Genomic DNA, 16,202 nt, shown 5'->3' on the forward strand with positions numbered 1-16,202 from the left:
TTCGAGCCAATTGGGATGAATTGTCGATCCTCTTACGATCCTACTCGCCGGTCATCTTCTGTCTTCAGGAAACAAAGCTGCATCCCCATGACTGCTTTGTTCTCCCCAATTTTCAGTCCGTCCGATTTGATCTCCCCTCTGTTGAAGGCACTCCAGCCCATGGAGGACTCATGATTCTTCTCCATGATACTCTCCACTATCTCCCAATCCACTTAAACACTTCCTTCCAAGCTGTTGCTGTCCGTCTTTCCCTTTCTGGATATACCTTTTCTCTTTGTACTGTATACATTCCATCGTCCACACCAATGGCACGAGCTGATTTCCTTCATCTTCTTGGTCAGCTTCCACCCCCCTATTTGCTGGTTGGGGACTTCAATGCCCACCACCCGCTTTGGGGATCTCCACATCCTTGTCCATGTGGCTCACTATTGCTAGACGTCTTCCACCAAGCGGATCTAGTTTGCCTCAACACTGGGGTCCCTACATTTTTGTCTGCCTCCACGACAAATTTCTCTCATTTGGACCTTTCGGTCGGTACTGTTCCGCTAGCTCGGCGCTTCGAATGGTTCGCCCTTGATGATACACACTCGAGTGACCACTTTCCATGTGTCCTTAGACTGCAGCCTCAACTGCCATATGTGCGCCCGCGACGCTGGAAGTTTGCCCAAGCCAATTGGACACTTTTTTCGTCTCTAGTGACATTCGATGACCGTCACTTTCCCAGCGTCGACGATGAGGTCACACATATTATCGACGTTATTCTTACAACTGCGGAACGTTCAATACCACGCACCTCCGAATTGCCCCGGCGCCCCCCAGTTCCTTGGTGGAACGAGGCGTACCGTGACGCAATACGTGAGCGGCGACGTGCTCTTCGCGTTTTCCGCCACCATCCTACTTTGGCCAACTGTATCCGCTATAAGCAGTTCCGTGCACGATACCGTCGCGTCATCCGCGATAGCAAGAAGGCAAGCTGCAAATTCTTTATTAGCTCATTTAACACCTTCACTCCCTCCTTGTAAGTTTGGAGTCGGCTTCGACGGTTATCAGGTGCGCCTGGTTTCTCCCCGGTCTCTGGGCTCACTGTCGCGCATGATACATTAGTGGACCCCGTCGCAATTTCTAACTCATTGGGTCAGCACATTGCTGAGATTTCGAGCTCTTCAAATTACCCGCCAGCGTTTCTCCCGAAGAAACGTGCAGCGGAAGTGCGACCTCTTGCTTTCTCCTCTCAAAATCGCGAAAGCTACAATACTGTTTTCTCCATGCGGGAACTCCAACATGCACTCTCTTCTTCTCGCTCCTCCGCCCCAGGACCGGATGGTATCCACGTCCAAATGTTGCTGCATTTATCAACCAATAGTCTGCGTTACCTCCTTCGCCTTTATAATCGAATTTGGACCGACAGTACTTTTCCCAGACGATGGCGGGAAGGTATCGTCGTTCCTGTTCCGAAACCTGGAAAGGACAAACATCTCCCCTCTAGCTATCGCCCCATTTCTCTCACGAGTAGTGTATGTAAGGTTTTGGAGCGTATGGTGAATTGCCGTTTAGCTTGGTGGCTGGAGTCCCGCAGTCTTTTAACACCTGCCCAATGCGGATTCCGAAAGCATCGTTCTGCAGTTGACCATCTTGTTGCTCTCTCCACTTATATCATGAACAATTTTCTCCGGAAACGCCAAACAGTAGCAATATTTTTTGATCTGGAGAGAGCATACGATACCTGTTGGAGGACAGGCATCCTCCGCACACTGTTCTCTTGGGGCTTTCGAGGTCGGCTGCCCCTTTTTCTTCGCGAATTTATGGCAGAGCGCACATTTAGAGTGCGGGTGAACACTACTCTCTCCCGCACTTTCTCCCAAGAAAACGGGGTACCCCAGGTCTCCGTGCTGAGTGTTGTACTGTTTGCCATTGCCATAAATCCAATTATGGATTGTCTCCTTCCTGATGTCTCGGGCTCCCTCTTTGTGGACGATTTTGCGATCTACTACAGCTCTCAACGGACCAGCCTTCTTGAACGACGTCTTCAAGGATGTCTCGATCGCCTCCACTCTTGGAGTATCGAAACCGGCTTCCGTTTTTCTCCCAGTAAGACCGTTTGTGTTAATTTTTGGCGACGTAAGGAGTTTCTTCCATCCTCCTTACATCTAGGACCTGTCAACCTTCCGTTTTCGGACGTCGCTAAATTCTTGGGTCTTATGTTTGACAGAAAACTGTGCTGGTCCTCCCACGTTTCCTATCTTTCGGCTCGCTGTCTGCGATCCCTCAACACCCTCCGTGTCCTGAATGGTACCTCCTGGGAAGCGGACCGAGTGGTCCTTCTCCGCCTCTATCGCGCCTTAGTGTGCTCGAAATTGGACTATGGAAGCATAGTCTACTCCTCTGCTCGGCCGTCTATTCTTCGGCGTCTCGACTCTATCCACCACCGTGGATTACGTTTAGTGTCTGGAGCTTTTTACACCAGCCCTGTGGAAAGCCTTTATGCTGAGACTGCTGAACCTCCGCTGTCCAATCGGCGAGCAGACCTTCTGAGTCGTTATGCTAGCCATCTGTCTTCCATGCCTGCTAATCGAGCCCATGACATTTTTTTCGACGCCTCCTTTGATGTAGGGTATGCAGGTCGCCCCTCCTCCCTACTACCACCGGGAGTCCGCTTCCGTCAACTGCTCCATTCTCTTTCCTTCCGCTTTCCTAAAACCTTCTTGACAGCTAGGGGTACAGCACCGCCTTGACTCCGTCCCCGAATCTTCCTGCTCCGTGACCTTTGTCAGTTTCCCAAGGATGGGACCCCTTCACTTTTTTATCGTCGGGCATTTTCTGCTCTATGTACACAAATGAAGGAAGCCACATTTATTTACACTGATGGCTCAAAAACCTCCAGGCTGTCCACTACATCCGCCGCCATCAGCGGATACAGTATGTTATCTGTTCAGATTCTCTCAGCTCTCTGCTCAGTCTCCAAGCTCTTTACCCTGTCCACCCTATGGTCCACCGGATTCAGGACTATCTGCGCTTGCTCCACCTGGGGGGCGTCTCGGTGGCTTTCCTCTGGCTCCCGGGACACGTTGGCATATGTGGAAATGAGGCGGCCGATGCAGCGGCCAAGGCTGCAGTCTCTCTTCTTCGGCCAGCTATTCAAACGATTCCCTTCGCCGATCTACGGAGCATTTTATTTCTTCGTGTTGTTCTTTTATGGCACGCACATTGGTCGACACTTCCCCATAATAAATTGCGGGACGTGAAAGCTCTTCCTTGTGCTTGGACCTCTTCCTCCCGAACGCGTCGTCGGGAGGAGGTAATTTTAACTAGACTCCGGATAGGGCACTGTCTTTTTAGCCATCGACATCTTTTAAGCGGCGATCCTCCCCCACTCTGTCCCCACTGCTCTCAGCTGTGGACGGTAAGACACCTTTTAATTGAGTGCCCCTATTTTACTCCGTTACGCGCCCGTCTACAGCTGTCGCCTGATATATCGTCAAATTTAGCAGATGACACGCGCTCTGCTGATCGCGTTCTCGAGTTTATTAGTGCCAGTGAAATGACGTCAGTCATTTGAAGCTTCTTTTGGGGACAACCAACCCCTTTCTGTAGTGGATGTTTATGCCTTCCTTCTGCTTTTAGTTTCTCCATTTTTTTGAGTTTCGTTCCCATTGCTGCTGGTTTCCATTTTCGGTTTTTTACTGTTTCCTAAGTCACGGACCGGGCGCTAATGACCATAGCAGTTTTGCGCCCTAAAACCAAAACAAACAAACAAAAATTAAACAACACACACACACACACACACACACACACACACTCTAAAGCCAACATAGAGCTAATGAGACAACTTCAAAAATGGTTCAAATGGCTCTAAGCACTATGGGACTTAACATCTGGGGTTCATCAGTCCCCTAGACTAGAACTGCTCTTCCAAGTCTTTTGTCTTGTCTGACAGAATTACAGTGTCTTCTCCCTGAACTTCAGTTCCTTCTTGAAATTTTTCTTCGGTTTCTTTTGCTACTTGCTCAGTGTACAGTTTGAATAACGTAGGGCATGGACTGTAACCCTACCTCACTGCTTTCTCAACCACGGCTTCTCTTTCTTGGCCCTTGACTCTTCATAACTGCCATCTGATTCCGTACAAGTTGTAAATAACCGTTCGCTCCCTGTATTTATTTCAAAGAGTTTATTCCAATCAACATTATCGAAAGCTATCTCTAAATCTACAAATGCTCTAAACGAAAGTTGGCCTATCTTCAACCAACCTTGTAAGAGAAGTCGTAGGGTCAGTATTGCCTTGCGTGTTCCATTTCTCCGGAATCTAAACTGAAATTCCCCCATTGTCGGCTTCTGCCAGTTTTTTTTTTTTTTCATTATTCGGTAAATAATTCGTGTCAATATTTTGCAGCCATGATTTATTCAACTGATGGTTCGGTAATATTTACACCTTTCAGCAGCTGCCTTCCTGGGAAATGAAAGTACAGCATTACATAATTCTTGCAGTCTGAGTGTATTTCACCTGCCTCATGTATCTTGAACAGTAGTGAGATAGTTCAGTCAGGGCTGCGTATCCCAAGGATCTCAATAATTCTGAAGGAATGTCGCGTACTCGAGGTGCCTTGTTTCGACTTTGGTCGTTCAGTGCTCTGTCAAATACTTCTCGCAGTTTCGCTCGTTTTTTATGAAACTTAATTTTGATATTAAAGTTGCTAATAAAATGAAATTACATGAAAAAATGAGAACCTTGTACAAAGACTGGAATCCATAAAAAGTTAGCTGAAAACATGTAAAGTGCCAGAAGACGGATGAAAAGGACTCAGGTTCCATCCGAAATCAGTTCTAGGATATCTATTTGCTACTTGTGAGCTGTTTCACCTCTCGCAGTATTTGTTAACGTGAAAAATGACGATTTGCATCGTGGTTTGGGTTCAACGTTGAATTCTATGTTGCTCCATAACTGACTATGGCAACGGCCTTGCCGCAGTGGATACACCGGTTCCCGTGAGATCACCGAAGTTAAGTGCTGTTGGGCGTGGCCAGCACTTGGATGGGTGACCATCCGGGCCGCCATGCGCTGTTGCCATTTTTCGGGGTGCACTCAGCCTCGTGATGCCAATTGAGGAGCTACTCGACCGATTAGTAGCGGCTCCGGTCAAAGAAAACCATCATAACGACCGGCAGAACGGTGTGCTGACCACACGCCCCTCCTATCCGCATCCTCAACTGAGGGTGACACGGCGGTCGGATGGTCCCGATGGGCCACTTGGGGCTTGAAGACGGAGTGTCATAACTGACTGGAGAAGTCGGTCCGAAGGCACCTCCAGTAGGCGTGCAAAGCAGCCTTCGGGTTGATAACAGCGTTGCCTTTTTCATTACGGACGCCGTCAAATTAACTGTGTCACTCTGCTCACGTATGATTTTACGAACAAGTTAATAAACTCCTTACATGTCGCATCGGCCGCATAATCATCCTTATTGGACACTGTTGAGCGTCTATATTAGGCCTTAGACCAGAGAACACTACACAGACTTCCTTCCATTCGGTCGCTGACGTCCCCAGAAATTGGTAGAGAATTCCTCTAGAAACAAGCTATTTGTTTTATGTATCGGACCGCAGTTATACGATGAGCTACGGGCGAGTTAACTCTGTAATTACTCGTTCGGGACAGGTGTTTTTCCTACATCAGAACTGTGTGTGGGTGTGTGTACAAGGGAGGTAGCGCGTAATATTAACGGAATTAAATTTAGTTCCGCTAATGAATAGCGCCTCTTCTACTGTCTTGTTTGCAGTGTAATTTAATGTCGTGTAAATGTTCATCAGATAGCATTAGAGGCCATGAATACACTGTGCTTAACAACAGCCGAATGTTTTGTACTTATACTCATCCTTCATAACCTAAAGTACAATGGTGTCCAAAATTTAAGGGCGACAGTAACCTTCCCGTGATGTGTAACTGCCCAGTAACATAGCTCGATGAAACTTGAACCATACATAGAAAGAAGTGATGCAGGATACTACAGAACGTAATCGAAATAAATACACAATGAGACGAACAGGAATCACACTTTTATTCAAAGACTGTAATTGCACTGAAGTCACCGCGATTTACGCTACTGGCCATTAAAATTGCTACACCACGAAGATGACTTGCTACAGACGCGAAATTTAACAGACAGGAAGAAGATGCTGTGATATGCAAATGATTAGCTTTTCAGAGCATTCACACAAGGTTGGCGCCGGTGGCGACACCTACAACGTGCTGACATGAGGAAAGTTTCCAACCGACTTCTCGTACACAAACAGCAATTGACCGGCGTTGCCTGGTGAAACATTATTGGGATGCCTCGTGGAAGGAGGAGAAATGCGTATCACCACGTTTCCGACTTTGATAAAGGTCGGACTGTAGCCTATCGCGATTGCGGTTTATCGTATCGCGACATTGCTGCTCGCGTTGGTCGAGATCCAATGACTCTTAGCAGAATATGGAATCGGTGGGTTCAGGAGGGCAATACGGAACGCCGTGCTGGATCCCAGCGGCCTCGTTTCACTAGCAGTCGAGATGACAGGCATCTTATCCGCATGGCTGTAACGGATCGTGCAGCCACGTCTCTATTCCTGAGTCAACAGATGGGGACGTTTGCAAGACAACAACCATCTGCAGGAACAGTTCGTCGACGTTTGCAGCAGCATGGACTATCAGATCGGAGACCATGGCTGCGGTTACCCTTGACGCTGCGTCACAGACAAGAGCGCCTGCGATGGTGTACTCAACGACGAACCTGGGTGCACGAATGGCAAAACGTCATTTTTTCGGATGAATCCAGGTTCTGTTTGCAGCATCATGATGGTCGCATCGCGGTGGACGCACATTGGAAGCGTGTATTCGTCATCGCCATACTGGCGTATCACCTGGCGTGATGGTATGGGGTACCATTGGATACACGTCTCGGTCACCTCTTCTTCGCATTGACGGCACTTTGAACAGTGGACGTTACATTTCAGATGTGTTACGACCCGTGGCTCTACCCTTCATTCGATCCATGCGAAACCCTACATTTCAGCAGGATAACGCACGACCGCATGTTGCAGGTCCTGTACGGGCCTTTCTGGATACAGAAAATGTTCGACTGCTGCCCTGGGCAGCACATTCTCCAGATCTGTCACCAATTGAAAACGTCTGGTCAATGGTGGCCGAGCAACTGGCTCGTCACAATACGCCAGTCTCTACTCTTGATGAACTGTGGTATCGTGTTGAAGCTGCATGGGCAGCTGTACCTGTATACGCCACCCAAGCTCTGTTTGGCTCAATTCCCAGGCGTATCAAGGCCGTTATTACGGCCAGAGGTGGTTGTTCTGGGTACTGATTTCTCAGGATCTGTGCACCCAAATTGCGTAAAAATATAATCACATGTCAGTTCTAGTATAATATATTTGTCCAATGAATACCCGTTTATCATCTGAATTTCTTCTTGGTGTAGCAGTTTTAATGACCAGTAGTGTATGCTAGTCCCCTGGACATTGAAAAACGCGGGACATGGATCTTAGTAGGGAGTGTGATCACCACGGACGGCATTGAATGCTGCGCAACGAGCTCCTATGCTGGCCTCACGGTCGATAAGAATTTGTTGCTATAGCGCATTCCATTCCTCCACCAGAGCGATTAACAACAGCTGGATGGTCTTTGATGCACGTGAACGTGGTGCATTACGTCTCACCAACGCGTCCCACACGCGGTCGATTGGATGTAAGTCGGGGGAACGGGCTGGCCAGTCCATTCGCCGTATATCCTCTCGTTCCATTGGCCTCCTCCACCTAAGGTGTTCGCTGCGATTGCACTTTGTCATCCATAAAAATGAAATTGGGGCCGAACGCACCCCTCAAACGACGCAGGAGAGGAGTACAGTGTCACAATAACGTTCAGTAGTGAGTGTACCGTGTTAAAGCTTTGGAGGTCAGTACGCTCATGCAAGTATTATACTTTCCCACACCATAATACGAGGGTTGTCCACAAAGTAAGTTCCGATCGGTCGCGAAATGGAAACCACCGTGAAAACCAGAAACGTTTTATTTGCAACGGTTAGGTACACCTTCCACCTACTTCTCTACATAGTCGCCGCTCCATCTTCGAGTTTTGTCGTAGTGTTGTATCAACTTTCCAGTATCCTCGTCATAGAAAGCAGCCCCCCATTCTTTCGGCCAGTTATCTGCACTGCTCTGCAGCTCCTTGTCTGTGGAAAAATTTTGTCTTCATAACCAGCGGTTCTTGTGAGCAGAGATGAGACTCAGGGGGAGCCAATTACGGAGCGTATTGTGGATAATCAAACACTTCTCATCGGAAACGCTGCAGAATCGTCTTCATTGTCCCTGCAGTGTGCGGTCGAGAATTGGCATGAAGAAGGAACTGCTCGACAGTTGTGTTATGTGGGCTGCATGACAGGCGAAATCTCTAACCAGGCCCTCATACTTTGCGGGAGGCTATTCCCTACGCATCCGTACGTGCTCACTGTTCACTCAAAACTGAAAAGAGCGACGTGACACGATCGACGGGAATACTAGAGGCACTGCCCAACACATCTGTGCAAAGCTTTACCAGATTTTCCCAGTGGTGTCCATTTCGCGACCGATCTGAACTTACTTTCTGGACAACCTTCGTACTTGGACGACCAAAACGATCTTGTTCGACAATGTTCCTGGTTGCATTACGCGTCCCCACGTCTCGTCATATGACGGCAGGTCGAGAATCACTACTGAGACTCCTCATTCTAGAAGATTCCGCGACCACATTCCTCTTTGGTCCTGCCTCTGTGCTGTTCGCACCATCGCAAACGGTACTGCCGATCAGCGGGTGTCATCGGAAGACAGCGTACAGATCATCGGGCAACGGGACCACCCCTACGCAACCCCCGTGCCATTGTAAAGCGCGAGACTGGGTGCATTTCATTCCTGTTAAATTTTGTTGCAATTACACCAGCTGTTTGATGTTAGTCCGTTTTGTCTGTTGCACAATGTAGCGGTCATTTGCTGCTGTAGTTGACAGTGGTTGACCACGTCCTCTCCTGTGATTGAGAACGCTCCCCGTGCGCGTGAGCAATACAATACTCCTGAGCAACACTCATCACACTTCGTGCTTCTTTCAGTTTCCGGATGATTCTTAGTGCGAATACAACCAAATGTTGTCTCCTCGCCATTTTTTAACGAAGAACACCACTACAGTGCACCGTAACTGCTCGCTGATTGACACGTATTGCCTTATCGCGTTCCTTCAAGTGCCACGTTTTGCAAGGCCAGCCCCGTTTTGCTCTATAGTCCAGCTGACCTCACGCCACGTGACTTTCAGCTTTCTGTGCACGATTGGGAGACCTCTCCCACACTTAGCACTTAGGGTTCATTTCCTCCGAGTAGTTAATATTTTATGTTACTTCATCTATCTCGTCCTTCAGTTTAGCAGAGCAGTGTAGGATGACGTTTAGTAGGGGTACAGAGATGTGCCGGCGGATGAGAGGGAAGGGCTCGAGGCACAGCTGACAGGAACACCGAGCAGGAAGAGCGTCGGCGCCTTAAGAGGCTGTGAGCGCAGAGGGCCTCAATGCGTTTGACCTCTGGTCGCCGCAGCGGGCGCGCCGCTGCCGCGTCTCGAATAATGCAGCCAGGCGACGGCTGGCGAGGCGCCTGTCTCTCACACACAACACGAAGGGGGCCGACGACAAATCCTAATATACACTACGTGATCAAAAGCATCCGGACGCCCCCCAAAACATACATTTTTCATATTAGTTGATTTGTGCTGCCATATACTGCCTGGTACATCCATATCGGCTGATCCCGGCGGAGGTTCGAGTACTCCCTCGAGCATGGGTGTGTGTGTTTGTCCCTAGGATAATTTAGGTTAAGTAATGTGTAAGCTTAGGGACTGATGATCTTAGCAGTTAAGTCCCATAAGATTTCACACACATTACATCCGTATCAGCGACCTCAGTAGTCATTAAACATCGTGGGAGAGCAGAATGGGGCGCTCCCCGGAACTCACGGACTTCGAAATTGGTCAGGTGATTGGGTATCACTTGTGTCATACACCTGCACGCGAGATTTCCACACTCCGAAACATCCCTAGGTCCACTGTTTCCGATGTGATAGTGAAATGGAAACGTGAAGGGACACATACAGCACAAAAGCGTACAGGCCGACCTCGTCTGTTGATTGACAGAGACCGCCAACAGTTGAAGAGGGTCATAATGTGTAACAGGCAGACATCTATTCAGACCATCTCACAGGAATTCTAAACTGCATCAGGATCCACTGGAAGTACGATCACAGTTAGGCGGAAGGTGAGAAAACTTAGATTTCATGGTCGAGCGGCTGCTCATAAGCCACACATCACGTCGGTAAATGCCAAATGACGCCTCGCTTGGTGTAAGGAGCGTAAACATTAGACGATTGAGAAGTGGAGAAACGTTGTGTGGAGTGACGAATCACGGTACACGATGCGGCGATCCGATGGCAGGGTGTGCGTATGGCGAATGCCCGGTGAACGTCATCTGCCAGCGTGTGTAATGCCAACAGTAACATTCGGAGGCGGTGGTGTTATGGTGTGGTCGTGTTTTTCATGGAAAAGGCTTGCCCCCTTGTTTTTTTGCGTGGCACTGTCACAGCACAGGCCTACTTTGATGTTTTAAGCACCTTCTTGCTTCCCACTGTTGAAGAACAATTCGGGGATGCCGATTGCATCTTTCAACACGATCGAGCACCTGTTCATAATACACGGTCTGTGGCGGAGTGATTACACGACAATAAAATCCCTGCACAGAGTCCTGACCTGAATCCTATAGAACACCTTTAGGATGTTTTAGAACGCCGACTTCGTGCCAGGCCACACCGACCGACATCGATACCTCTCCTCATTGCAGCACTCCCTGAAGAATGGTCTGCCATTCCCCAAGAAACCCTACAGCACCTGGCTGAACGTATGTCTGCGAGAGTGGAAGCTGTCATCAAGGCTAAGGGTGGGCCATCACCATACTGAATTCCAGCATTACCGGTGGAGAGCGCCACGAACTTGTAAGTCATTTTCAGCCAGGTGTTCGGACGTTTTTGATCACATAGTGCATCTTTACCTCATTTGTCGCCATTTCATTGCTTTTGCTTAAACTGTCCTCAATAGATGGCAAGTTGTGCATTTTCGTAACAGGCTTACGGGTCAGTTGAATCATTGGCAGCGCTTACGCTTTTAATTGGTACGAATCGCGATGCATTGTGTTCAATAAAGACCCTGGAAAGCTACATGCTTTTTGCGAGGATGATGCTAAAAAAGGATATTCAAATATGTTAATGATACACATCGTTTCTAGGCACCCAGGGGTACAGTAGAGTTACCAGTCGGTTGTATTAATGACACTGTCTTAAGAAAATCTTAGCGTATCGTAAGTAGCATGCACTGAATACGTTTTAAAGTGAATAATAAGGAATCGGCATTGCGAAACGAGAAACACTGTGAACTGTTTTGCGTGTGACGTCAGCTGTTCGCTTTCTCACAGCACTTGCTGTACTGCAAGCAATGCACTAGCACTAATAAGGTAGACATTACCTGTAACGCGTTAACAAATACAGTTTACTTAGCTTGCAGCTTTCTATTTCACGAGTGTGAATTATACATGAGCGAAGATAAAACGAAATACGTGCATAAACTTGTTACCTACCATTAAAGATGGATGCACTGAACATTCGCAATCCACATTTGCAAGTTTTGAATAATGATTATGCTGCTGATAATAATAATAATAATAATAATAATAAAATAATAATTCCCGTGGAGGCCCGGGAAAAGAATAGGCCTCCGGTATGTTCTGCCAGTCGTAAAAGGCGACGAAAAGAACAAACCACTAATAGGGCTAACCCCCCTTTTAGTGTGATTAGTTGGTTCAGGACAGAACTAAAGAAGCCTCGGACAAGCGTCGTCATGGTCGGGGACGACGCATGAACCCTATGCCCGCCCACAATGGTAACGACACTGCTAGCCAACTGGAAAATGATTCAAATCCAAATAGAGGTGTTTTGCAGGATATGCTTCCTGCAACCACCCTAGAAGGAAAACAAAGACAGAGGATGAGATGGTCAGATGATGTTTAATCGACACCTCATGTTCTGTTATTACCAAGCAACAAACCTAGGAACCAACACAACTGGATACAGATCACAGGTATACACAACATTTATTACCAGATACCCAGAATTAAAATTTTTAACAGAACAACGACTAGCTGATCAGATCCGTGTAATAATCAAAAATAACAGGATATCCCAGTCAGAATTAGAAAACATCAAATAGCAAGTACAACAAATACTGGAACAAAATAATGTGCAATAAGAAGAAGAAGAATATACAGTAATGGACTCAAACATCCCAGAGCAAACAAACAAAGAACAACACGCATCAATTAAACAGTCAGAGGAAAACGAAATCTTAAGACAGCCACCAGAACAAGCACAAATAGAACACGAAGTGACACACATGTTAGATATAGAAGAAAAATTTAAGCTGAAATATAGAGAATACAAAGACACAAATACAGACATTAGACCATTCTTGCATAGACCGCCAAATAACCCACAAGTCGAAACAACAATAAAAACTATCAACACAATCATGCACAACAAAATAAATGAAAACACAACTATGGAAGAGTTACAACTACTGGTTTATATAGGAGCACTCACTACACTAAATATACACACTAGGCAGAGATCAGAACCAACCAACACACTGAAGAAACCCACAAAACCAGCATGGCAACACAGGCTACAGATCAGAATAGAAAAACTGAGAACAGGCATCGGACAGCTAACACAATTTATAAGAAATGAAATGTCAGAAAAAAAACGAAAAAGGTTAGGTAAAATCTCACAACAACAAGTGATAGAGCAATTAGATGAAAAGAAGCAGAAATTAAAAGCATTGGCCAAACTACTTAGAAGATACAAAAAAAGTGAAAATAGAAGGAAACAAAACCAAACATTCATCACAAACCAAAAGAAATTTTACCAGACAATAGCTAACACACACATTAAAATAGACAATCCACCAAACATAACAGACATGGAACACTTCTGGAGCAACATATGGTCAAACTCGGTACAACATAACAGACATGCACGGTGGATACAAGCAGAGACAGACACATACAAGATGATACCACAAATGCCTGGAGTGATAATTTTGCAACATGAAGTCACCCAAGCAATTAATTCTACTCACAATTGGAAAGCCCCTGGAAATGACAAAATAGCAAATTTCTGGCTAAAGAAGTTCACCTCAACACATTCACATCCAACTAAATTATTTAACAGTTACATTGCAGACCCATACACATTCCCTGATACACTTACACAAGGAATAACTTATCTGAAACCTAAAGATCAAGCAGACACAGCAAACCCAGCTAAATATCGCCCCATAACATGCCTACCAACAATATACAAAATATTAACTTCAGTAATTACACAGAAATTAATGACACATACAACACAGAACAAAATTATAAATGAAGAACAAAAAGGCTGTTGCAAAGGAGCACGAGGATGTAAAGAGCAACTGATAATAGATGCAGAGGTGACATATCAAGCTAAAACTAAACAAAGGTCGCTACACTACGCATACATTGATTACCAAAAAGCTTTTGATAGTGTACCCCACTCATGGTTACTACAAATATTGGAAATATACAAGGTAGATCCTAAATTGATACAGTTCCTAAACATAGTAATGAAAAATTGGAAAACCACACTTAATATCCAAACAAATTCAAATAATATCACATCACAGCCAATACAGATTAAGCGTGGAATATACCAAGCATACTCATTAAGTCCTTTCTGGTTCTGCCTTGCTCTCAACCCACTATCCAACATGCTAAATAATACAAATTATGGATACAATATTACTGGAACATACCCACACAAAATCACACATTTGCTATACATGGATGATCTAAAACTACTGGCGGCAACAAATCAACAACTCAACCAATTACTAAAGATAACAGAAGTATTCAGCAATGATATAAATATGGCTTTTGGAACAGACAACTGTAAGAAAAATAGCATAGTCAAGGAAAAACACACTAAACAAGAAGATTACATATTGGATAACCACAGTGACTGCATAGAAGCGATGGAAAAAACAGATGCCTATAAATATCTAGGATACAGACAAAAAATAGGAATAGATAATACAAATATTAAAGAAGAACTAAAAGAAAAATACAGACAAAGACTAACAAAAATACTGAAAACAGAATTGACAGCAAGAAACAAGACAAAAGCTATAAATACTTATGCTATACCAATATTGACCTACTCATTTGGAGTAGTGAAATGGAGTAACACAGACCTAGAAGCACTCAATACACTTACACGATCACAATGCCACAAATATAGAATACATCACATACATTCAGCAACAGAAAGATTCACATTAAGCAGAAAGGAATGAGGAAGGGGATTTATCGACATAAAAAACCTACATTGTGGACAGGTAGACAATTTAAGAAAATTCTTTCTAGTACGAGCAGAAACTAGCAAAATACACAAAGCAATAACTCATATAAATACATCGGCTACACCACTGCAATTTCGTAACCACTTCTACAACCCTTTAGATCACATAACATCAACAGATACGAAGAAAGTAAATTGGAAAAAGAAAACGCTACATGGCAAGCACCCGTATCATCTAACACAGCCACACATCGATCAAGACGCATCCAACACATGGCTAAGAAAAGGCAATATATACAGTGAGACGGAAGGATTCATGATTGCGATGCAGGATCAAACAATAAACACCAGATATTACAGCAAGCATATTATTAAAGATCCCAATACCACAACAGATAAATGCAGACTTTGCAAACAACAAATAGAAACAGCAGATCACATCACAAGTGGATGTACAATACTAGCAAATACAGAATACCCCAGAAGACATGACAATAATACATCAACAGCTTGCCTTACAACATAAACTTATAAAACAACATGTTCCCAGATACAAGTATGCACCACAAAATGTACTGGAGAACGATGAATACAAATTATACTGGAACAGAACCGTTATAACAGATAAAACAACACCACGTAACAAACCTGACATCATACTCACCAATAAAAAGAAGAAATTAACACAACTAATCGAAATATCCATACGCAATACAACAAATATACAAAAGAAAACAGGAGAAAAAATTGAAAAATACATCCAACTGGCTGAGGAAGTCAAGGACATGTGGCATCAGGATAAAGTTGACATTATACCAATTATACTGTCAACTACAGGAGTCACACCACACAATATCCACCAGTACATCAATGCAATACAGCTGCATCCATACTTATATATACAACTACAGAAATCCGTAATTATTGATACATGTTAAAGGACCCGAAAGTTCCTAAATGCAATGTAACATATACCGTACAGTTAAAAGGAAGTCACGCTTGATGAAGGTCCGCGTCACTTTCCATTTTTGACCATACCTAAGGTCTGTGAAAGGAAAGAAGATAATAATAATCAGCTTCTTACACAGCCGAAACCTTGTTCCTGAGTGACTCTAAAGGTCTCGCCAAAGCAATGGAAAAGAGAGAGCGCAAAATCATGAGACGGAAAATGGAATACCTTTACGAGAACAGCACTCATAAAAAGATCCAACAAATCAGTTTTCAGTCAAGTAGAAAAACTCGCAGAAACTATCTACAAAAGCCGGGCGGAATCATGTCACCTCAAACGAATGGACACACACAGGATGACCTAGTAGATATTCAACTTAAACCAAAAAACCGCAGTGCTTGGTTTACAAGCAGCAAAGAGCAGCCTCAAAAATATTGGCACCACGTGCATATATGCGAACGTCTGTAGTCTTGGATACAAGGGGAGAAGGGAATGAAAGAATAGGAATTAGAAAGAAACTGCTGGGAAATAAAAAGAGCAGTAACCAAAATAAAAGCAGTCTGTTCGAAAGTGCATATTTTTGCGTTTCTGTAGAATTAAATTTGTTCTGCTGGGTAACATTCAGTATCGTGGCGAAATTGAAATTCCTACATTAGCCGCAATCGGGCACTTAAATAAATTCATTGGCGACGGTGAAAATTTGTACTGACCTGGACTCGAACCTGCATTTCCCGCTTTACGAAAATGGTGGCCTTAACAGCTTCGGCTATCAGAGCACGTTTC

General features: G+C 45.0%; 1 protein-coding gene and 1 pseudogene across 2 annotated transcripts in view; both read left to right on the plus strand.

The window, feature by feature from the left end:
* LOC126470064 (plexin-A4) overlaps window positions 1-16,202 on the plus strand; it is a 1,004,426-nt gene that overhangs the window by 684,856 nt on the left and 303,368 nt on the right. The gene's annotated exons all lie outside the window — the stretch shown is intronic.
* LOC126472157 (5S ribosomal RNA) lies at window positions 4,945-5,062 on the plus strand (annotated as a pseudogene).

This window comes from Schistocerca serialis, chromosome 3, assembly GCF_023864345.2.
Source record: "Schistocerca serialis cubense isolate TAMUIC-IGC-003099 chromosome 3, iqSchSeri2.2, whole genome shotgun sequence".
In the NCBI taxonomy this organism is placed as follows: domain Eukaryota; kingdom Metazoa; phylum Arthropoda; class Insecta; order Orthoptera; family Acrididae; genus Schistocerca; species Schistocerca serialis.